The sequence below is a fragment of the Chiloscyllium plagiosum genome, unplaced genomic scaffold, assembly GCF_037043375.1.
Source record: "Chiloscyllium plagiosum isolate Xiang-an unplaced genomic scaffold, Cpla_swu_hap1 HiC_scaffold_31, whole genome shotgun sequence".
NCBI lineage: Eukaryota > Metazoa > Chordata > Chondrichthyes > Orectolobiformes > Hemiscylliidae > Chiloscyllium > Chiloscyllium plagiosum.
Window position 1 is genome coordinate 82,800,462 of NW_028270169.1, and position 24,825 is coordinate 82,825,286.

Sequence of the window (24,825 nt, forward strand, 5' to 3'; positions counted from 1 at the left end):
CAAAACTTATTGAGTTCTTTGAGGATGTTACTAGAAATGTTGATGAGGGTCGAGCGATGGATGTTGTGTATCTGGACATCAGCAAGGCATTTGATACGATTCCCCATGGTAGGCTCGTTCAGAAGGTCAGGAGGAATGAGATGCAGGGAAATTTAGCTGTCTGGATATAGACTTGGCTGGTCGACAGAAGACAGCGAGTGGTCGTGGAAGGAAAATGTTCTGCCTGGAAGTCAGTGGTGAGTGGTGTTCCACGGGCTCTGTTCTTGGGCCTCTACTCTTTAAAATTTTTATTAATGACTTGGATGAGGAGATTGAAGGGTTGGTTAGCAAGTTTGCAGAGGACACAAAGGTTGGAGGTATCATTGACAGTACACAGGACTGTTGCAGGCTGCAGTATGACATTGCCAGGATGGAATTCAAACTGGATAAATGCGAGGTGATGAATTTTGGAACGTCGAACTTGAAAGTTGAGTACAGGATTAAAGGTAGCATTCTTGGCAGTGTGGAGGAACAGCGGGATCTTGGTGTGCAAGTACATAGATCCCTTAAGATTTCTACTCAGCTGGACAGAGTTGTTGAGAAAGCATATGGTGTTTTGGCTTTCATTAACAGGGGGATTGAGTTTAAGAGCCGTGAGATCTTGTTGCAGCTCCATTTACTCATACCCCTATACTTATTCTCCAATTTTCTCATACTCCGACACTAAATTCTCCTGCTTTTTCATATAACGATACTAATTCTGCCATTTCCTCATAACCCAGTATGATTCTCTCATTTTCTGATGCCCGAGTTCAAATCTCGCAGTTTGGAGTGCCCTACTCTAATTCTACATTTTAATGGTGACTTGCACCAAATATCTAATTTAGGTCCACTCCACACCATTTCTTCCATTAACTATGTAGCTGCAATGATTCTCCCATGTCGTGGTCCACTTCTGTAATTCTCCAATGTTGGCGTTTACTGCATCAAATTCTCAAATTGCCAATTCTGCACTAATCCACCCTTTCGTCATGAACTGAAGAAACTCTCCCACTGAGTATTGCCTTGCCCCAACTCTCCTGTTTTGCTGTTTCCTGACATACATCTTCCACATAATGGTTTACTGCTCAAAGTTTTTTCATTAATGTCGCCCTGCATCGAATGGCCACTTTCCTGCACTTTACAACATTTCTCCGACTTACTGTTTCCTGCCCGTGTTCTCCCATTTAAATATGCTCTGTTCCAATTCTGCATGCTTTAAACACCCCACACCAATTCTCGAATTCAATATTGCCCTGAAACAATTCTCATGTTCATTGATACCCAAACCAACTTCTCCCAGTTTGGGGAACGCCACTGTGACTCTCTGAGATAGTGGTGCCATACCCCAATTCGCTGTTAAAGTTCCACTGTGCAACTTTTCCATTTCGTGGTTCGTGCAACAATTGTCCCAAATACAGCTTCACTTCCGTGCACCATTCTACCATTTTCGAATCCTGCACGAATCTTCTTTTCGTCAGCAACTGCACCTCCACCACATTTAATATTATTCAGCAACAGTTCTCCCACATCTTCCACCAATACTCTACTTTCGTGACATCGGCACCAACTCTCCCATTATTGATGCCCTGCGTCAACTGTCCCATTGCGTGGTTTCCTGATACTCTTCCTCCACGTATGACTTCCCTGCTCCAAAGTTTTTTTTTCATTTCTTGGTGGGCGGACTCGAATCTCGACTTTACTGCTGCTTGCAAAATTGTTCCTTCTCAATGATTCCCTGCCCCTATTCTTCCAATTAGAGGTGTTCTGCTCAAATTCTTTAATGAATAGGCAATTTGTACTAATTTTCCAATGTAATGGCACTGTGCAACAATTCTCCCATTTACTGATACCCAACAATTCTCCCACTGCCTGACACCCTGTCACCCTGACGCCTGTCGTGGAAATCTAATCGACTCGAATCAACTGCTAGCAAGGGCAAAGGAAAGGCTAGCAGTATCCTTGACAAAAGTGCCTTATGTAAGGGCTGTGAACAAAATTCACATGTTCTTTTTATACTATTCTTATCATATGCTCAAGGACAAGTGTTGGGAAACATTCGAGCTCATATTTTCTCATTTCCATGCCTTGGACATAATTGTCTTTATGTTTTCCGAAGCTTTATTATGAACTTGGCTGCTCGCAAGACCAGTTGAAATGTTTGCAAAGTTCCACAAAGACAAGCTGACTCCTCGACGCAGAATTCAGCAAAGTATTTGCATATTTCAGCGAAGTATTAAAGTTTGCAAAACATTCTCTGACAGATTTCACAGTAATTTTGCTAATTTTCCAATTTTTTGTCATTTTACTACAAGGACAACAACCAAAAAAAAAGCCAGATAGCTATACATCAAAAATCATTTATGAACACCTGACATTTCCTCAGGCACCACCTAACTCTAACAAAGCTTTGTGGTGTTTTTTCCACTTCCCTGGTTTGCCTGAAACACAGCCCATCTTCACACGTCACATTCGTCAACGTCGGTGTAGGGTGCAGACAAGCAATCGGATCTTCCTTCTTTGGGACCACGGATAGTTTCTCATTTCGTATCCTACTGCATTCATAAGCAAGTGGTATAGGCAGGTACACAACTAGGGTCTTATTCAAAGCAGTATGAGTAAGACCAGTCCTACAACTGGTAGAACGATATGGATCCAATACACCCATCCTCCATAAGGGACGTGAGCCATCGCGAGCAGGAGTCATCTGCTCGTGGAGGCGGTCATATACCTGCCTTCATGCCATTTATTCAACTAGTAATATTTTGGGACTCATCAGGAACATTAATACAGTATGAGGTACCTAACGATTTGCAGACACCCCATCTCTCGGCTGTCAGGATTTCTAGTACTAATCGATTTTGTGTCACTGCTTCCTAACCATCATTAACTCAGTGTTAATGAGTGCTAGGCCTTCCTCCGTCTCATTTGCAAATACACCATATGCGAGGATGTTCTGCGTGTGTGTACCCATTCCAATGCAGAGGGATGCCCCTTCGAGTTCGGCAATTGCTGCCTTTTCGGGCGAACACTACTGTGTTGGTGGACAGTATCGCGGTGAAGCAGCACCTCTTTCTCCCTGCGGGAGTGGTAATACACTTTCTCGACACCTGCCCATATTATACCGGCCATCCTGATTAGATTAGATTACTTACAGTGTGGAAACAGGCTTTTTGGCCCAACAAGTCCACACACACCAGCCGAAGTGCAACGCACCCATACATTTACCTAACATCTAACACTATGGGCAATTTAGCATGGCCCATTCACCCAACCTGCACATCTTGGTGACTGTGGGAGGAAACTCACGAAGACACAGGGAGAATGTGCAAACTGCACACTGTCAGTCACCTGAGGCGGGAATTAAACCGGGTTCTCCGGCGCTGTGAGGCAGCAATGCTAACCACTGTGCCACCGTGCCGCTCATGGTCTGAACATTGATAAAGGAACAAGCAACGTTTATGGTCGTATCATTTGCGTATATTGCTGTACAAGAGTCATTGTTCAAGTACAACATCAAGCTACACTGGGAGATACCCAAAAAGAGTCTCCCCCGATTGGTGCAAATACACTTTTCTCCCCTACAATCCACTATCTGGAATGCTGTGCTCGGTAGTGTGTCAGGCTTGGGGCTGTAGTTAGCTTGGAGTTCGGGTGGTGACACGAGATTTGCACAAATTGCCCCCCATTATCAGGGTCAGGCTCGTCGCCTCCCGTGGAAGCAGACAGCTGGCATTTCTCGCCAGGCTCTCAGTAATTTGCTGGGCAGACGACCTTTGGGCTGTGTGCAAACATATCCAACAAGTGTAGCCAACGTCTAATCTCTCGTTTTGTCTTATGACCAAAGCACAAGCTCTGTTCCCTTCACGTCTAGCAAATACGCTTTGCAGCTCCCACCCTACTGGCGTCGCATTTACGCCATTTAGCTCCAGCAGGCAAATTCCCCTCCTGCTTTAAATTCACCCTCTCGCCACGGCCGTCTCCCTTCGAGTTCGGGTGTGTCATTAATGACGTTTTCCCGGCTTGGGGTTAGCTCCATGATCTGGTTTGATTGGTTGCCATGCTCCAGTGCTCCAATCGTCTGTAGTACATTCTGCACTGCATCTCGGAGGGCGGGAGTGGGGCGACTGCACCACTATATTCACCTGTCTACAGACCTTGGAGAAGGATCTATCTATTCGACACCACGAGACTCCCTCATTGCTCTTCAGAGTCTTACTTTGCTCATAGAATATCTATTTCCCATGTCAGGTGCCCCTTTTGCCATGGTGGCTACTACTAATGCCAGTCACCGGCGCGGCATGGATCCCTGCATAGATCTTAATGATCGAATTTATAGTCGTCCTTGTTACTGAACGGCTATGGGTCGCATGTAAAGATCCACTTCGTCGTTTCAGTTAAGATTACCGCCAGCTGCTGCATCCCAGACGCCCCTGCCCTTATGAATAGTCCTACCAGGGCGCTTGCCAACAGTGTGAACTGGGGCAGTCCCACATTTGCTTAAGTCTTCTAATAAATACATGCTCTAAATTGGTTTTCATTGTGCGATGTCTCCTCAGTCCCAGCTGCAAGTTTGTAATGGCTGGCGTGTATCCACGTGGCTGTTCCAGCGATCTTAAAAGCTATCTGTGCTGTAAGGCGTACTTGAAACGGTCCCAGCCACCTCTTCGCCTTCCAGTTTTCCCTCCTGAAGTCTTTCACCACTATTCAGGCTCCAGGTTATAGATCGTACATCTTCCCTTCTGCTGATTGGGGTAGTGCTGTCTTCACTTGAATCTGTATTTGGGACAGAAGTGTAGAGTAACACAACAACTCATCCTCACAGTGGCCTGTTTTCTGGCTTTCCTTACGTCTCGGGACAATTCCTGTGTTTGGCGGCCTACCAAACAAAATCTCAAACGGACTAAGATTAGCTCTCCCTCTCCTCCTAGATCTCATACACATTAGCACAATTGGAATTGCCTTTGTCCATGTCATCCCTAGTTCCTCACAACATTTTGTCAATTTATTTTTAAGGTAGAATTTTCTCTTTCCGCTGCCCTACCGCTCGTTTGGTGGTAGGCACAGTGTAGGGAACGAATAGGAAATGACATCACCACGAACGCCAGGAACCCCGTCCAGGACAAACATATAAATAGAAAGCAGGAGACAACATCTTCGCTTCTCTTGGAGGTCGCCACTGATGATGTTACCTACCCAGGTAATGAAACGTCTGGATAACAAACGTACAGCTCAACCGGAGCTATAAACGTTCACAAACCTTGGGACTACTAAGCTTCTCAGGGATGCTCCATCTCGGAATTATTTCAGTTAGGAAAGCTTTGATCATGGCACTGGCGTTCTGCTTTGCCGTGGTGAACGCTTCCACCCATTTGGAAAACATATCAACTATTACCAGACAATACCTTTTTCCTTCGCAGGGTGTTAGTTTGGTAAAATCCAGTTGTAAATGTTCAAATTGTTTTTGGGGTTTCGAATACATGACTCATCTGTATTCCCCTCCCCACATTATTGTGGCACAAAAAACACATCGTTCACAATATTTCTGGAAGTAATGAGTAAATCCCTCAGTGCACCACTGTGCTGAAATGTTGTCATATCTCCCCTCTTTTGACACATGTTCCTTACCGTGTGTCAGTTTGGCATAGAATGGAAATAATGATCGTGGTAGAATATGTTTAACATTGGGGCCACACGATACCCCTTACCTCAAACTGCACTCTGCTTTTTCCCACTCAAACGTGTCTTCAAGCCTGGACTTCGACTGTGACTCCCATACGTCTGCTGTTTGTGCAAGGATTTTTGGCATTCCCATGTCAAACTGATCATTTACCGGCTGCTGCCTGCCGTCCTTGCCGCTGAGTCTGCCCTTGCATTTCCTTGAGAAACGGAATCGTTATATTTCGTGTGGGCTTCATATTTACACACAGCGATTGATTTAGGCAATACGACCGCTTCTAAGAGGTCGGAAATCTGATCACGGTGTGTGATGGGTCTTCCGGTGAAGGTCAAGAAGTCCCTGTTTTTCCATAGGCTTCCAACATCATGTGCAACTCCGAATGCGTATCTGCTATCGGTTAAATATTCGCTGTGTTTCCCTTAGCCAATTTACATGCCTCAGTCAAGGCAATCAGCTCCGCTTCTTGCGCTGACAGTTGAGAAGCGAGTGATCCCGCTTTGAATACCTGATGGGTAGTTACTAAAGCATGCACAATAAAATTCTGGCCTATCTCCTTGCTCCTGAATGCTGACCCATCCACAAAAGAAAACCCGCCATATTTGGATTCTGAAGTGGTGAATTCTGGAAGTCTTGTCTAGTCAGCACATTTCATTAATTACAGCGATACAACCATGTGGGTCTCCGTCTCCTTCTCCAGTGAGAGGATTAGCAGCATTAAGGAAGTTACATCGTTTTATTGCAATGTTAGGCTTCTCCAATAACACAGTATTGTATCTGAGTCAACGCGCTGCCGACATATGTGCTGTGTTTTGCTCGGAAAGCAGTCAGGATACTGCATGTGCGATCAGTTTGGTTAAGTCGCCATAGCTGATTATATCCCTGGATACTGCAACAGCCTTTTCAGCTGCAACCACAGCTCGGAGGCATTTACGCAATCCTGCCGCTACGAGGTCTAGCTTAGCTGAAAAATAAGCTGCCAGCCTGAATTTTCCCTCATGATCCTGCAACAACACAGATGTCATGCAGTCATGTTTCTCATCTACCGTTTGACAGAAGGCTTGTTTGGATTCGGAATCCCCAGTGTAGGTATACTTTGAAACGTCTTTTTCAATTCAACACAGCCGCTGGGATCCATTGCAACGGACCTTGGTTCTGCTACCCTTTTCCATGGGCCATGTCACTTCAGGGCGCCTCAAGATTTGTGTAATGTGGGATAAACATTCTTCAGTAGGAGCTTATGCCCCAAAAGGACAGCAATTGTTTCTTCATGTGAGGCCTTGGAATTTGCTGAATTACTTGCTCTCTGTACTGTGGTTATGTTCGCCGAGCTGGAAATTTTTGTTGCAAACGTTTCGTCCCCTGTCTAGGTGACATCCTCAGTGCTTGGGAGCCTCCTGTGAAGCGCTTCTGTGGTGTTTCCTCCGGCATTTATAGTGGCCTGTCCCTGCCGCTTCCGGTTGTCAGGGACAGGGACAGGCCACTATAAATGCCGGAGGAAACACCACAGAAGCGCTTCACAGGAGGCTCCCAAGCACTGAGGATGTCACCTGGACAGGGGACGAAACGTTTGCAACAAAAATTTCCAGCTCGGCGAACAGAACCACAACAACGAGTACCCGAGCTACAAACCTTCTCCCAAACTTTGAACTTGCACTCTGTCCTGACCAATGGCCTTCCCTTGTTCAGATATTAAGTGACTGAAGAACTTCACTTGTTATTGCATAAATCGAAGCTTTGCGAACCTGGCTTTGTGCCCTTCCCTCGTGCAATGCAAGGGAATCCTTCTCACATTGTTCCTCTGTCGGTGCTACTATTAAGCAATCGTCTACAGATTGCAGAAGCGCAGACCCAGGAGTCTCCAGACTCCTGCGTAGAGCCTCATTATATATGGTGGGTGACTCACAATAACATTGACAAAGTCGTGTGAACTCATAAGATTTCCCTTTGAATGAAAAAGCCAACCAGAATTGACTATCTGGATGCACCGTCACACTAAAGAATGTATTTGCTAAACCCACAGCAGGGAACCATTTACTGTCCGGTCTAAATTGAACTAATACAGGATAGGGTTTGGGAACATTTGATGCGCGCGGGACAACACTGTTATTGACTGCCTGTAGGTCTTGAACAAACCTGCATTCCTCCGGTTCACTTGGAATTTTTGCCTTTTTGAGAGAAAAATGGGAGTTCTCACCGGTGAGTTTACATAGGGGATTATCTCTCTAGCCTTTGGGAAGGATTGAAAGACTGGAGTAACGGGTTTTAACGGGTATTGTGCCCTGCAAGGACGATACTCCGACTTCGTGGTTACTCGTATTGGTTCACAACCTCGTATAAGCCCCACATCATGTTTGCCTTTTACCCATAATTCAGTAGGGACCGTTATTAATCTTGGGTCTGAGAAGTTTATCTTAGGGAAACGCCAGGGCAGCCTTCTGGACTCTTCAGGGCTAGTGGGGGTTACCTCGACTGTTCTATTGCCTGGGTTGGACAAATTAATTTCTTCCTATATGTCCGCACATCTGCATTAAACCACATACCCACATCGTCCCAGAATGCCCAACATTTCGTTATTTTTGCCTTTAGTTCTCATGACCCCAAATCCTGCCACCAGTCACTGGACACCTTCGCCAGTGAAACGCGAGGAGCAAGTCTTCCACATCAAAAATATCGAGTTTACTTGATGTCACAGGTACTTGACATAAGTTCACACTGACTGCACATCTGCATCCCTTCAATAAAATTCGCACAATAACAACTGATCTGGTTTAACCAATCTCCTGAACCAATATTTCTCTTATGGTTCCTCAGGGCCATCGTGGTGTATGTGTGCTGTGCAGTGCAGCTTATTCCCGTACAAAAAAAGGTGTTAATAGGATTAACCTCAGTCGTCCCCTGTCAATCACCATGCTGTCCAGCCTCCAGGACCGATTGAGGCTGTCTGTACGGGCACTGTCTCGACCAGTGGTCCATTGCTCCGCAAACAAAGCACCAACCAGATCTATCTCGGCAAGCGCACTTCCGCGATCCCTTCCTCTTTTGCGAACTCCACCTGTGCCTCTCTCTTTTCCCGCAGTTCCTCCCTCCAACGACTGAACGACCATTTGCATCACAATAAGCTGAGGTTTATGTGATTGCTGTTCCATCTTTAATTTCCGGTTATGGTTCTCTTGAGCCAGAAATTTTTCAGCATGTACACTTATTGTTCTATCTAATTCAGCTTTCCCGTGTCCCAGGTTCTACATGTATATTATTACCTATTTTGTTGTTTCGTACTTGATGAAGCTGCTCCTCAGGTGTGCCTCATACGGTGTGATCTCTGCCGTCGTTATGTCCTTGGGTGGTGTCAGTCCACAATAGACGTTATCGACTTTCGTGAGGTGCTTAAGGTACTGGGACATTGTCTCGACTTCTTTAGGGATTCTGTTCAATTGATTGTGGGTACGATATGCTATTGGTGATTCAGCAGAACCTGAGGCGGCGACCGTTGACTTGGAATCTTCCCGAAGTGGATCTCGTAGGGGGGCTGTAGCTCTTCGAGGGCACCCATTAAGGTCAGGATCTGATCCAGTCTTAAGATACTGTACAGCTTCATTAGGTTGTTTTCCGTGTGTGTGTGCATGTGCGCTGGTGTTTGTACGTGTACTTGATCTATCTCTTATTCGAGATTTTCTTTCCCTAAAATCAGGTTCAGCCTTCAACATGTTATAAGCACTCCAATTCACAGGTTCTATTTTACCCTTCCGTTTCTCCTTCTCTCTCTCCTCCAACGGTGACCTCAGCATTTGCAACTGCATGTTACTAAAACTTCCTTCCTCCAAAAATACACATTCCTTGATTTACATTTTTAACTGCTTTACAGAAACTGGGCCATAATTATTTAGCATATATTGTATTTTTTCTTGACCATTCCGAGTTGTCTGTCGACCCTCTTTTTGTTCGCTCTTGCTGGAACCGATTTTCATGGATATTGGAAAAGTGTTCATCTCTCTCTGTCTGTCTCTCTGCCTGTATCTCTCTCTCTCGCTCTCTCCCTCTCTCTCTCTCTCGCTCTCTCTCTCTCTCTCACATACACGTTGCCATAATCTTCTCTTTGCCAGTGCTACTTGCTTTTACCTCCGGAGATCCCCTCTCATTGGGCCCGACCGTCTCATTGCCTTGGTTTTCACAAACCAAGAGCCCACGTAATCGGTACAGCTTTGGCGACTCCAACGCTGCCCATGGTGGCTCCGAGTCTCAAACCACCGTTAATCTTGCTATCTCTTAACCTCTCTAGAGACGGCAATCCTTTCCCTTGAGTTTTACTCGAATACCGCGCGAGAGTTCACTGGTCCCTCTTCCTGGTTCATTTATTCTCTTCGAACGAGTCTCTATGTCGGATTACTTTAGCCACAACTCTTACCCTGACCCTATTCGATTCGGAACGCGACTCTGGGGCGATCCACGTATCCCCAGTCCTCTCACGCAAAGGGGCTAATTCAGCGCTCGAGATGAAGTGAAAGACCTTCAAGACAGTGGCGCGTACATCTCCTGGGAATCTTCAAATCTTACCCAGTCGCAGGGTCCCAGGTGAGCCCCCTGGTTTACTGCCGTGGAATTTCAATCGACTCACCGCAAATGCTACCAAGAGCAAAGGAAAAGTTTATTTTTGAAATTTGCAGAGTGGACCCAACACATTTGCAAGACGCCTCATAAAATGGACGCCTGATGGTTTTCATATATTCCCTTTATATTATGTATCGCCTTGCCTTATCACACCTCAAGCCAGAAACCTGGATCAGTCGAGTTCCTTTCCACACATGGAGTTGCTTTTTCTAATTCATTGACTGCTGATATAATAGATTATTGGCCTTGAGAGTCAGCTATAAATTAGGTTGAACTTTACATTTTTTCTGTCTTTTTGCAAAGTTAGGTCCATAAGTCTTTGTTTCAAACATGCTTTCAAAGATTTCACAAAAATTGATAATTTTCCATTACAGGGGATGAGGCTGACATTGACTGAATAAGTGTGATGGAGTGAGGATGATAGTGACACAATGAGGATGAGGTGTCAGCGTAGTAGTGACGCAGACTGTGTGAGTGGATCAGGCCGATAGTTGCGCAGTGAGGGGAGTCAGAGTGATAGTGATACAGTAAGTCTGAGGGATCAGACCGATAGTGACGCAGGAAGTGTGAGGTGGTCAGGGTGATTGAAGTACTTCATGTGAGGGGTCAGTATGACAGTGACGCAGTAAGAGTGAGTGGTCAGGCAGATAGTGACGCAGTAATTGGAAGGAGATCAGGCTGATAGTGATGCAGTAAGTGTTACTGTGTCAGGCTGATCCTGACGCATAAGCTGGGAGGGGACAGGGTGATAGTGACGCAGTAAGTGTGATGGGGTCAGGCAGAGACTGACGCAGTGAGTGTGAGACAGTCAGGGTGATAGTGAGGGAGTAAGTGTGTGCGTTCAGGCTGGTCGTGACACAGTAAGTTGAGAACGTCAGGCTGATCTTGGCCAATAAAAGTGAGGTGTTAGGGGAATAGTGACGCAGTAAGTATGAGGTGTAAGGCTGATAGTGATGCGGTAATTGTGAGGGGTCAGTCTGAGGGTGAAGCAGTAAGTGTGAGGGGGTCAGACTGATAGAGACGCAGCAAGTGTGGTGGGGTCAGGCTGATAGTGTCACAGTATGTGTGAGGGGTCAGGCTGATTATGATGCAGTAAGTGTCCCTGAGTCAGAGTGATCCTAATGCAGGAAGTGAGAGGGGACAGGATGATAGTGACGCAGTGAGTGTGAGGTGGTCAGCGTGATGGTGACGGAGTAAGTGTGAGTGTTCAGGCTGATATTGATGCAGTATGTTGAGGGCGTCAGGCTAATACTGGCCAGTAAGTGTTAAGTGACAGGGTGATAGTCAGACTGATACACAGGGTGAAATTGTGAGAGTTCAGGCTGATAGTGATGCGGGAAGTGTGCGAGTGTCAGGCTGATAGTGACGCAGAAAGTGTGTTGGGAGCAGACTGATAGGAACGCAATAAGTGTGAGCGGCTCTGGAGGTTAGTGACAGGTCAGTATGAGTGGGAGGATGGTAGTGATCCAGTGAGTGTGAGGTGTCAGGATGACAGTGAAGCAGACTGTGTGAATGTTTCATTGTGATGCTGGAGGAAGTGAGGACTGCAGATGCTGGAGATCAGAGCTGAAAATGTGTTGCTGGAAAAGCGCAGCAGGTCGGGCAGCATCGAAGAACAGGAGAATCGACGTTTTGGGCATAAGCCCTTCTTCTTTTATTTGCCATTCCTGAAGAAGGGCTTATGCCCGAAATATCGATTCTCCTGTCCCTTGGATGCTGCCTGACCTCCTGCGCTTTTCCAGCAACACATTTTCAGCTCATTGTGATGGAGACATGGCAAGTGGGATGGGGTCAGGTTCACAGTGACGCAGATGCTTTCAGGGGGTCAGATTGTAGTGATGCAGTAATTGTGAGGGGTCAGGGTGATAGTGACGCAGTGAGTGTGAGATGTCAATGTGATAGTGACGCAGAACATTTGAGGGGCTAGGCTTATAGTGACGCAGTATGGGCAAAGGGTCAGGGTGACAGTGATGTAGATGCACTCACAGGGCCAGGTTGTAGTAAAGCTGTAAGTGTGAGTGTCTCAGGCTGATAGTGATGAAGTAAATGCGAGGGGGTAAGGCGGATGGGGATGTAGTAAGTGTGCAGGAGTAGTGCTAGAAGTGACGCAGTAAATGTGAGTGTTGAAGCTGATAGTGACGCATTAAGTTTGAGGGGATCAGGCTGATCTTGACGCAGTAAGCGCGACGTTGTCAGGATGATAGTTACGCTGTAAGTGTATGGGGGCACAATGATCCTGACGCAGTTAGCGTGGGTAGTCAGGGTGATAGTGACGCAGTAAGCATGAGTGGGTAAGTCTGATAGTGACGTAGTATATGTGAGGGAGTCAGCCTGTTGGTGGCGCAGTATGTGTGAGATGGTCAGGCTGATATTGATGCAGTGAGTGTGTTGGGGTCAAAGTGATAGTGACGCAATAGATGTAAGCGGCACAGGATAATAGTGACACAGTGGGTGTGAGATACCAGTGTGATAGTGACGCAGTAAGCGTAAGGCGTCAGGATGACAGTGACACTAAGTGTAAGGCCCTCAGTGTGATAGTGCCACAGCAAGTGTGGGGTGTCAGGGCGTAAATGACGTCATAAGTGAGAGAGGGGCATTGCGATAGTGAAGCAGTTAAGTGTGAGAGGGTCAGGCTGATAGTGACACAGTCAATGTGACGGGGCAGTGTTTTAGTGACAAGATAAGTGTGAGGCGTCAGCCTGATACTGACACAATAGATGTGATGGAGTCAGGCTGATAGTGACACAGTAAGTGTGAGGGGTCAGCCTGATAGTGACACAATAAGTATAAGGATTCAGGGTGATAGTAACATGGGAAGTGTGAGGACGTGACTGAAAGTGACGCAATAAGTGTGTGGCGGTTAGGCTGATGGTGACGCAATAAAAATAAGGCCGGCAAGGTGAAAATGGCAAAGACTGTGTGAGTGGGTCAGGGTGATTGTGACGCAGTAAATGTGAGGAGGTCAGGGTGAGAGTGACGCAGTAAATGAGAGAGGATCAGAGTGAGAGTGACGCAGTAAGTCTGAGTGGTCAGACTGATATTGACGCAGTATATATGAAGGGGTCAGGCTGATAGTCAGTGTAAGGTGGGAGAGTTTTAGTTACACAGTAAGTGAGAGGCTTCAGACTGAAACTGATACAAAAAGTGTGAGTGGGTCAGGGTGATATTGACACAGTACGCCTGAGGGATCAGGCTGATAGTGACGCAGTCAGTGTGATGGGGCAGAGTTTTAGTAACATGGTAAGCGTGAGGCGTCAGTCTGATACTGACACAAAAAGTGTGATGGAGTCAGGCAGATAGAGACGCAGTAGGTTTTAGGAGTGAGGATGATATTAACATAGGAAGTGCGAGGGCGTCACTGATAGTGATGCAATATGTGTGTGGCTTTCAGGCTGATACTGACGCAGTAAAACTGAGCATGTCAAGGTGAAACTGATGCAGTAAGTGTGAGGATGGCAGAAGGACAGTGATGCAGTAAGTGTGAGGGGTTCACGCTGATATTAAGGCATGCAAGTGTGAGGGGCCAGGTTGATAGTGATGCTGTGTGCCGGCGGGTCCAGCTGATAACGACGCAGAAAATGTGAGTGTCTCAGTGTGACAGTGACGCATTACGTGTGAGAGGGTCAGGGTGATAATGACAGAGAAAGTGTGAAGGGGTCAGGTGGATAGTGATGCTGTAATTGTCAGCTTGGTCAGCGTGATAGTGAGGGGCTCAGGCTGATAGCGACACAGCAATTGTGAGGGGGTCAGGGTAGTAGTGACACAAAACATGTGAGCGGGTCAGGCTAATAGTGATGCAGTACGTGTGAGGTGTCAGGCCAATAGTGACGCAGTAAAGGTGATAGTGTTGGCGTGCTAGTGACGCAGTAAGTGTGAGTCGCTCAGGATGATTGTGACGCAATAAGTGTGAGGTTTCAGGTAGACAGCCATGCGGTAAGTGTGACGTGTTCAGGGTGACAGTGACGCACATACTTTGAGGGTGTCAGATTGAGAGTGACACAGGAAATGTGAGGGGACAGGTTTATAGCGACACAGTAAGTGTAAGAGGTCAGGCTGATAATGATATACTAATTGTGATGGAGTCAGGATAATAGTGGTGCAGTGAGTATGAGTTGTCAGGGTGATAGTGACACACACGGTGTGAGTGGGACAGGGTTATAGTGATGCAGCAAGTATGAGGAGGTCAGAGTGATAGTGTGCAGGGTCTGGCTGAAGGTGATGCAAGATAAGTGAAAGGTTCAGTGTGATCTGGACGCCGTAAGTTTGGGGGGGTCAAAGTGATAGTGATGCTGCAAGTGTGAGTGGGTCAGTCTGATAGTGACACAGTACATTTGAAGGGATCAGGTTGGTAGTGATGCAGTAAGCGTGAGGGGTCAGGCTGATATTGATGCACTAAGTGAGAGAGTGTCAAGGTGATGGTGATGCATTAAGTGTGAGCAGGTTAGAGAGAGAGTGACGCCGTTAGTGAGTGGGGTTTGGCTGATAGGGATGCAATAGGTGCGCATGTGTCAGGGTGTGAGTGATGCAGGAAGTATGAGGGTGCCAGAGGGAAAGTGACGCATTAAGTATGAAGGGGTCATATTTGCCCAATTTCAATTCACAGGACTAACGTTCATCCATGATACCAAGGCTAATCACCATTCGTGGTATCCCTCATATGGCATTAGTATCTTTCCTAAATTGAGGATAATAATTCCTCATACTGTAGTCCAAGTGCGGTCGAACTCAACCACCATACATTGGAAATAATGCTTCGTTCTCGTGTCCTGAAATCCTTCTCTTCCCTCGATAATTTATGTTGACAGTCTGGCTTCCGTCTGCTCTTCCCTGGTGAGTTACATTGGTAGATTGGGGTTAGTGTTCATTCATTGGGTGAGTGCCATAGACAGAATGGGATCAGTCTGCTCTTCCCTGAGTGAATTACATTTATAGAGTGGGGTCAGAATGCTCTTCAGTGAATGACTTATATTGACCGTATGGGATCAGTCTGCTGAGTTACACTGAGAGTGTGGAGTCAGTCTGCCCTTCCCTCGGTGAGTAGCACTGACTGAGTGGCGTCAGTTTGCTCTTCCCTCAGTGAGTAACATTGACAAAGTGGCGTCAGTCTACTCTTTCCTGTGCGAGTTACATTGACAGAGTGGCGTCAGTCTGCTTTTCACGTAGTGAGTTATTTGCACAGTGTGGGATCAGTCTGCTCTTCCCTGGGTGAGTTGCATTGACAGAATGCGGTCAGTCTGCAATTTCCTAGTTGTGTTAAAGTGATGGCGTGAGGTCAGAGTGCTCTTCCCTGGTTGAGTCTCATTGACAGATTGGGCTTCATCTGCTCTTCCCTGGGAGAGTCATATTAACATAAAGGGATCAGTCTGCTCCTTTCTGAGTGAGTAATATCACAGAGTGCACTCAGTCTGTTCTTCCCTGGGTGAGCTACGTTAAGAGAGTGGTGTCAGTCTGCTCCTACACGGGCGTGTTACTTTCTCAGAGTCGTGACAGTCTGCTCTTCTCTGTCTGAGTTTAACAGCAAGTATGGTTTCATTACTGTCTTCACTGGATGATTCACATAGACAGACAGAACTCTGAGTGAGTTACTTTGACAGACTGGGGTCAGGCTCGTCTCCCTGCTTGTGTTTCATTGACAGAATCAGATCAGCCTGCTCTTTCCTGGATGAGTGACAGAGACAGAATGGGTCCAGCCTGCTCTTCTCTGAGTGAGTTACGTTGACAGAGTGGCATCAGTCTGCTCTTTCTTGGGTAAATTATACTGACTGAGTGGTGTCAGTCTGCCATTTGCTGGGTGAGTTACATATAAAGTGTTGGGTCAGTCTGCTCTTCCCTGGATGACTAACATTGACAGAGTGGCGTCAGTCTACTCTTCCCTGGGTGAGTTACATTAACAGAGTGCGGTCAGGCCATAATTTCCTCGTTGAGTTACATTGATCGTGTGCTGTCAGACTTCTGTCCCCTGGTTGAGTTACATTGACAGAGTGGGGTCCATTGCTCTTTGAGGAGAAAGTGAGGTCTGCAGATACTGGAGATCAGAGCTGAAAATGTGTTGCTGGAAAAGCGCAGCAGGTCAGGCAGCATCCAAGGAACATCCTGAAGAAGGGCTTATGTCCGAAAAGTCGATTCTCCTGTTCCCTGGATGCTGCCTGACGTGCTGCGCTTTTCCAGCAACACATTTTCAGCTCCATCTGCTCTTCCCTGGGTGAGTTACGTTAGCAATTTGGGGTCGGTCTGCTTTCTGCAATCCAGGAACTGCATCTCTAGCGGTTTCTTGTCAGTACCTCCATACAAAGGATTTGAGGAGTTAACAAAAGTAACTCGTCCCCTATATCTTTGGGATAATTAGGGATGGGCAGTGAATCTTATGTCATTGAAAGACAACTGTGTCCCAGAAATACATTTCTAATAATTGCATGTACTAATTTGACACTGCAAGCGGTAGGGAATAATTTGAGGAGAGGTGCAGGTAGAATAATTAAAGTCAAATGCATTGATACCGAGGAGACATGACACAAGATGTGAGTGTGGAGCTGATGGTGCAAGGCTCAGTGTCAGTACTATTGGTTTAGCATTTATTTCTCACTGTTCGCAATGACTCACACACCACTGTTGTCAATTCACAACAATGAGCCTGTTCATCTTGGTTTGAAAATCCCTGCGTGTGTATTAACGTGGTTAATGGGACGCGAGAGGAGATGAGCACATCCTCTTTATTCTGTCAGTTTAAACAGATGAAAATATCTGTTGGATGCCAATGCAAGAGGATACTATATTTTTCTGTGCCTTTTCAGTGGGGCATGCTCAGCATTGAAATGTCTGTTTTTGCACAAGCAGAGTTTGATTGCCATTCATACTGAGCAACGCTAATACAGAAAACACGTTTTCGAATTCCTGTGATCAAGTGGTTCAGACATTGCACATATGGACGACAAATCTGCCTTTTAACGTGGTGCCGTGGATTAGCTGGTGAAAGCAACTCCCATCACACTGGTGCCTGCTCATTGTATTGAAAGCTCGTTATTTCTCGCAAGTATTGTGTTGCTGATCGAGAAACTCAGTGTCCTGTTTGAATTGCTGTATATTCTGATTTCCCGTTCCGGCTTCATTTTCCTGGTTTAAATCCAATAGTGTATGTTGCTCTTTTTAACTGCTATTTTAACCTGGAGATTCTTCCCGCAGTTCCACAAGCACTTCTGCTTCTCATCCTCTTATTCTCATTCCTTCATTCCCAGTTTTGTGGAAATTAAGTGGTGAGGCAGGAGACACTGCAGCATTCCGGGGGAAGGTTGTGGTAATGGCACTGACACCACGACATGATCACCCTCATTCTCTGCTGTCACCATTCATTCGTTGTACACCAACAGTAAATGCATCCTTGTTCTTCTTCAGCTATCATGTAATTACTTTCTTTTTCTGTTGGATAAGGAATTCAACTTTAACTTCGAAAGGGTCTTTAGATTTTGAGGAAGAAATGTCTCCTTGCTTCAGGTCGAAGTGACAGACGCATTATCCAGAGAATGTGAGACTACTTCGACCGACTCCAGCCAGGCGTCAGAAAGCCTCTCAGCAGTTCGAATCTCAAGCTGTCTGTGAATGTCAGGCTTTTCAAGAGCAGAAATGGGAAATGAGGGATATGGACAGCCAGAGAGTCGGAGAATGTGAAAAAGGCCCAGGAGGATACAGAGACAAATATAGAAAAAACGAAGACACATATTGAGGCAGACACTGAAAGAAACAATTCTCCATTCGGCGTGACTGCTAAATAACAGAAAGCAAAAGGAAATGTAGCCATTAAAACATAGCCTTCCACCAGCTCAGGAAAATGAAAGTAGCATGACAGCTGATTAAGTCCTTTAAAGATTGTAAATTCGACGTTTGTGAGCTCAAGAGTGATTTTGATAAATATCCTGATTAGACAGGTAAGATTATCATTTTCCCAACAGTATAATCTAGAAATCTATAACTAACCTGTTTCCTGTCCATCTAAAAAAAAAATGTTTCTCTCCACAGATGTTGCCAGGTGTAGCGGGATTCTCTATCAATTCTCGTTTTTAGTTCAGCTTTCCAAAACCTGCATCTTTCTGATTTTTGATAACCTGGCACAAAACCAAGCATTACCAGGTTCGGACCAGTGGTCAGAAATACTGGTACCACGATATACTTGCACAATAAAACATTCATTCCCAGACCGAAAATAGAACTAATGCCATGGCAGTTCTAGTTCCAAATCCTAACTGCGACATTACAGTGAATGAAGACAGACGATCTTGCACTTATTCTCAATGAAATGACTTTTCCCTTTCATTTCTGATCAGTTTCACTGCAGATTGTTTTCTACTGGTCTTCAAGTTTTGCAGAATGGAAAAGCCCATTTGGCCCATGGTGAAGTCTGGTTTAAAGACATTCGTCTCTTCCATTCCCAGTTTCCACCTTATGTGTTCTGATGTTTCCAGTGCAAATGGCAGTGAGGTTCTCGCTTTGATCTTAGATGACACAACAATGGGTTTGAAGTTTGACATAGTCACACTGTGTTATTACCCACGTCGTGTCTCCCACAGAAAGAGACACATAGACACATACCCCGAGAGTGGCAGAGTTCTCAGGATTTGACCAGCTCCTCGTGCTTCACTTCAGCTGTCCGCTCCAACATGCAAGTTCAACCGCCAAAAGGCAGCTTTTGGTTAAACCAAAGCCGGTTCTACAGACAATGAGAGACGTTGATCTGAGCTAGAATTTGAAGAGGGCGAAAGAAACTGTAAATTCGAAAACCCAAACCCTTCCATTCCTGACAGACAACAGGAATGGACTAGCACGCTACATCCTCGTGATTTTAAATGCGAACCGACAATCCCCTAACTCGATGTCAGGCGTGTTACCAATTCTGTCACTGAACCAAAGACCAGGTTTGGCTGTGACAGTTTGTCTATAGGTAATGTAAACGTCCACATCAGGGAAACAGCATTCACAAGGCGAAAAATCAGCAAACATAATCACCGTCACTGTTTCACTTGGAATTCCCCACTCTGTGAACCATTTCCTTTCACTGTACTTTCATATTTGAAGGTTTTTACATTCCAGAGCCTGCGCTAATTCAGCGAGAAACGACTGGTCATTTCGAGCCCGTCATCCGGAATGAGGCGAGTAGAACGATGCCTTTCTTGCTGCCAAAACATCAGCGCAGCTCAAAACGAGCTCGTGTTTGCATCAGTCTTTACTTAACTTGCTGCAGTATATCTGCTGAACAACATCAGATTATCAAAGTGTTGCCTTCTTCACATTGAAACCAAGGGTGATAATATGAACCGACTTGGAAACTTGGAGAGATTAACACTACTGACGAAGACGATTATGACGTGAAGAGCAGGCACTAGAGTTTGTACAGGTCCCAAAGGCTACTACAGTATCAATGGACATCCCTGCATACGAGTCTGATTTTGCATTGCACAGAACAGGCTTTCATTCCCAGTCAGGAGATGTAGATTTAATTCGCTTCTTGTGAATTATCCGAATGAAAACTAAATCCTGGCTGCACCCAGAACACACACACGGATCCTGCCAGAACAATTCAGTGATCGATCAGTATCTTTCTGGAAGGACAATGGCAGCAAATACAAGCGAAAGCTATCACAGCAATTACCCCTCCAAGGTTCTCACGTTTCCCAGTTGAAAATATTTCGCTGTTCCTTCAATGTCACTACGTCTTCACCCTTGCCTCATGGCATCATGCCTGTACCCCGCTACTGAGGACATCCAGGGTTATGCGGAGTAACTCAAAATCTCAACCTCTCGAGTAATTAGGGATTGACGGTGCATCCCATCACATTGAGCAATGACTTTATCCCAGTAATACGTTTCCTAAAGCTGTAGTTTCTAAGGGAACACTTGCAAGCTGTCGGGAATAATTTGAGAAGTGGAACGGACGGGAGGAAAATGTGAAAGGCAATGATGACTGGGAGGCATGAGACAGCAAGTGAGTGAGGAGCTGGTGTTGCAACGTTCAATGTCAGTGTCAGTATTTACTGACCACTATTCACTCTAATTCACACACCACTCCTTAACAATTCACCACAATGAGCCCATTCCTCTTAATGTGAGTTTACCTTTGCGGATATTAAGGCGGTGCCCAAGAGGATGGATGGATCGCGTTATCCTGTCAGCTTAAACAGTCTAAGTTATCAGTTTACAACAAAAGCAATAAGAGATTGCGTCTTCCTGTGCATTTTCAGTGGAGAATATCCAGCTTTGAACTCTTCTGGATCACCAGATTTACACCGAGTAACTGTGAAACACACAAAAAATGAGTCCGAGTTCCTGTGTTCGAATAGCCAAGTAAATGCACGCATAGTTTTGAATCGTTGAGCTTGGGCAGTTCCTCAGCCTTAGTTAGTGAAAGTTCCTATCAAAAAACAGCAGAATATGGGATCAAATCCTGACATCGCACTGTTTATATGTCTTTCATGAAAAACAGAGTTCCCGACTTCAACTGTGGTTCTGGTCGTGGTGCGATTTCAAATCAATGACTGGATCGAGGTTATAGTTTAAAGACAGCTCCTTCGACACCTCTGCCACGCTGCTACACAAACCCCTGCAACCACGTGTTTCATGATTAGTGTTTCAGCATCGCCTCACTTCAGGCACTTACCCACACGCACTTTCAATGGCGAACTTCGCGTAAGTTCGATAAAATTTATGAGGATGTTGCAAGGCACACAGTGTTTGGACTGTAGCGTAAAGCTGAATAGGATATGAAAATTTTCCCTGGAGCTTGAGGGCTGAGGGATGGGCTTACAGAGGTTTATATCAATATGAAGGAGACGGTAGAGTAAATGGTCAATGACTATTTCTTCCCAAGGCAGGCAAGTTCAAAACAAGGGAACAATGTTTTCAGGGGAGAGTGCTAAAATTTAAAAGGGATCTGAAGGACATTGTTTTTTTCACACAGAAAGGTTTGCGTGTTTGGAATGAATTGTCAGATTTAGTGGTGGAGTCTGGTATACTCTCAACATTTCAAAGGCATATGGATCTGTATACAGACAGAAAAGTTGGAAAAGAATAAACGTGAAAATTTGGCAAATAGAGCGTTTGTTTATGGGCTCAGCCCCTCTGAGATGCTGCAGTGGCGAACACCAGTTTGAATAGGCACTCATCACTTGGTCAGTGCGTTGGGTTAGTTTTCTGGAAGATGGTTAGATTAGATTCCCTACAGTATGGAAACAGGCCCTTCAGCGCAACTATTCCACACCAACCCTCCAAAGAGTAATCCACCCAGACCAATTTCGCTCGAACTAATGCACCGATCATTATGGGCAAATTAGCATGTTAAATTCACCTGCCCTGCACATCTTTGGAGTGTGGGAAGAAACCCACGCAGACGCAGGGAGAATGTGCAAACTACGCACAGGAATCAAACGTGGAACACTTGTGCTGTGAGGCAACAGTGCTAACCACTGAGCCACGGTGCCGCCCTAAAAGAGGATGGAGAACGCAGCTAGCAACCCCGCAATCTTTCGCATGCAAAGCGAGTACTCTCCCATTTGAGATAACTCCCACAGGCTGCTGCGGTTAAAACCAGCTGCCAATAACCATTCTTCTTGACACATTCCCAACTTCTCAGTGGGAGATTTTGGCTGCAGAAAATACCTCACAAATCATGTTGCCCGCGCAGCTCTCCAGCGAAACCAAAAACTGACAACTCATGACCAGAAGCAGAACTGACAAAGAGAACCTATTTTCAGACACACGGACTCATGAATGCTTTCGTTGAGGCAGAGCAAGTCGTCTGGTCATGAGCTGCTCACACAAATTAAGCGAGACAATTCCAAATGGTGCTTTCAACGTACTGGCGCCTTAGTGCACCAATACTTCCAGGAAAGTGCTCAAGTAACATGAATCAGAACTGACTAACAATGAACCATGAAAAGTGAAGATTACCAGTTACAGTCTCGATTAGATGAGGTTAACAATTGAGCTGATGTCTCCACCGGATCGAGAGGACCAATCACCAGCCTCTCTCATCAGGACAGAAATTAAGGAAATTAGGGAAAAGTACTCAAATTTCATATCGCAATTTCCCTCCTTTACGCAACAACAACAGAAAACGGCGAGCAGATTCAATGTAGAACCTAATTTCACATAAACAGGGAAATAAATATCTCCATTCACTTTCAGAGAAACAGTGAAAAATGCAAATTGTCTGGAATATGAAAAATTGGCGCAGCCTGTTTTTGAGTCGCATATTATGCTGGTGGCCTTTCGAGCTGGAGGGGAACGTGACAACTACAGCAGAAGGGGAAAACATGGGCACTGACATGTTGGTTGTTTTCTGCTGTGCCACATCACAGCCGGATTAGAAGAAATGACTGGGTTTTTTTTCTGTTCAACTTTAACAGAAATTGCTCTATCTGAGCGGTCGTGCTTGTTGTTCTCATCAGCAAATCTGGCTTTGAATTTGCTAGCCCATACCTACTACCATGCTGAAACGGAATGCAATTCCGATGAGTCGCTGTGTGAAACTTTGTTCATTTTCTCTCCTGCCAGAAACGCCGACTCTCCTGCATCTGAGATGAACTGAAAAACTGGTTTAGCACTGGAATCCGAGAATGGCAGAACACGTAGCAAGATTATTCGAAACCCAGAGCCAATAAGAGTTCCAACTTTCCTTTTCTTTCTCCATAATAGTGCATTATCCAGCAGAGCCATGAGCAACTGCCACCTGGCTGCAAGCTGAGTTGGAAACCTATGTGGCAATCAACGACATGCGACTCACTTATTGTCGGTAAATCAAACACTTCTCACTTTGAGGTGTACAAAAATTAGTTTCTATACATATTCATGGAAGGTCAAAGGCGATCTGAGATGTCAAAGAGGTGGTCACTGTTCGTGACTGCTCTTTGTTCGAGTTGTGAAATGGTTTCCCGCTTTAGTCGCATTCACGTTTCTTGTTGATGACTGAATCAGACAGAAGGTGTTTCACCAGAGCTGCACTTGACTTGCATTCCTTTCCCTCGCTGTCATACTTTCCTGGAACTCTGTGAGAACAAGAAAACAAAATACATCCCGCGTCATTCGGCAGCCTGTCTGTGATTTCCTCATTTTCAGTTACAACATGGCCACACGGTAATATTAGTAACAGTATGAGAACAAGAGTCGATAGTTCATCTGTGCCTGTAAATCTTTTCATTCCTATTGTTGTCTGAATGAACTGTATCCGTGTCTGCTGCTTCGAAACTCGAATATGTGAACTGCTCCAAACTATGATTGAGGAATTCTGGTTTTGGTTGACCACGTTGAGAAACGCCAGACAGCGTTCAAATGAAGCTTTCACAGCACATTTTCGGATGCATTTGACAGAGACTAACATCATGAATCCAGTGTTCGCTGTGACAGAAGGAAATGAATGCTCTCCATGTTACTGATCCAGGCCACCTTCGCATGTTAAGCAAATGTGGTACTGTTGTTACAGAAAGGATCAGTGCCCAGTAACTGTGTCCTTAAAGAGGACATGATTGAAAATCCAGGAAATATTGGCTGAAAAGGCGCAGACAATTTTCCCTGCAGCGCCAAGACAGAGGAACATATGTAACGGCACTATTAAACAGGATGGGCCAGCAGTGCTATAGACATCGCCACATATGAAGGACCACTGCGAATAGAAATTTGAAAATGAAATTCAGGCAGCAGGTATTCGGAATTATATTCTTTTCACTGCTACAGCAGTATTGGGCGAGTAAATTCAAAACAAGGTTTGCTGATGAGAATGCAATAAAACCCCATCGATCATGATATGAAAGACTGTCGTCCGGAAAGAGGGAACAACAATGTTTCTTCTAAGCTTTGTACTGGGCCACTTTCGCACAAACTGATACTGCTACTCTCCAGAAAAGATCAGGGCGCGCGGCATGCACTCTTAGAAATGGTGACCATTAGTGCTGGAAAATCCCTGCATATTCAAAACAAGGAAGAATACATATCGAATAAAAGCATAGATGGCAATTAATTGGACTTGTATTCCTTTTCACCACAACAGCTAGAATGTGTGGGGATATACAGAGTAAGGTTTACTGACCAGGTCAGAAAGCAATTACCTCCACATATCTTGACACACATGCCTATCTTTCTTTCTGTCCGTTTTTTTTGAAGCGCCGATCCTTTCCATAGGAGATGAAGATGATTACTGCTCCCCCGTTGGATCACAGTGGGGCCAGAGACCCGATCGAGCTGCTCAGAACAGTTCGTGTTTGCCGATAATCACTGAAACTGAGATTGATGACACGTAGACATGGTGTAACAGCTGCCAACACAGGGTTTTGGGACGGATTAGGACCCACTCTGGGAAAAAGACTGGATCCTAAGACTGGGGAGTAAGTGTTCAGGTAGAGGACTGGAGAATGGGGTTAAGAACGATATTAGCCAAGATCGAATGGCGAAGCAGACTAGATATTCTGAAAGCGCGAACCGCTCCTATGTCTTCCTATCTCTGGCCATCTGGTATCTAAGGAAAGAGAAAGAGAGTTATTTGTTCA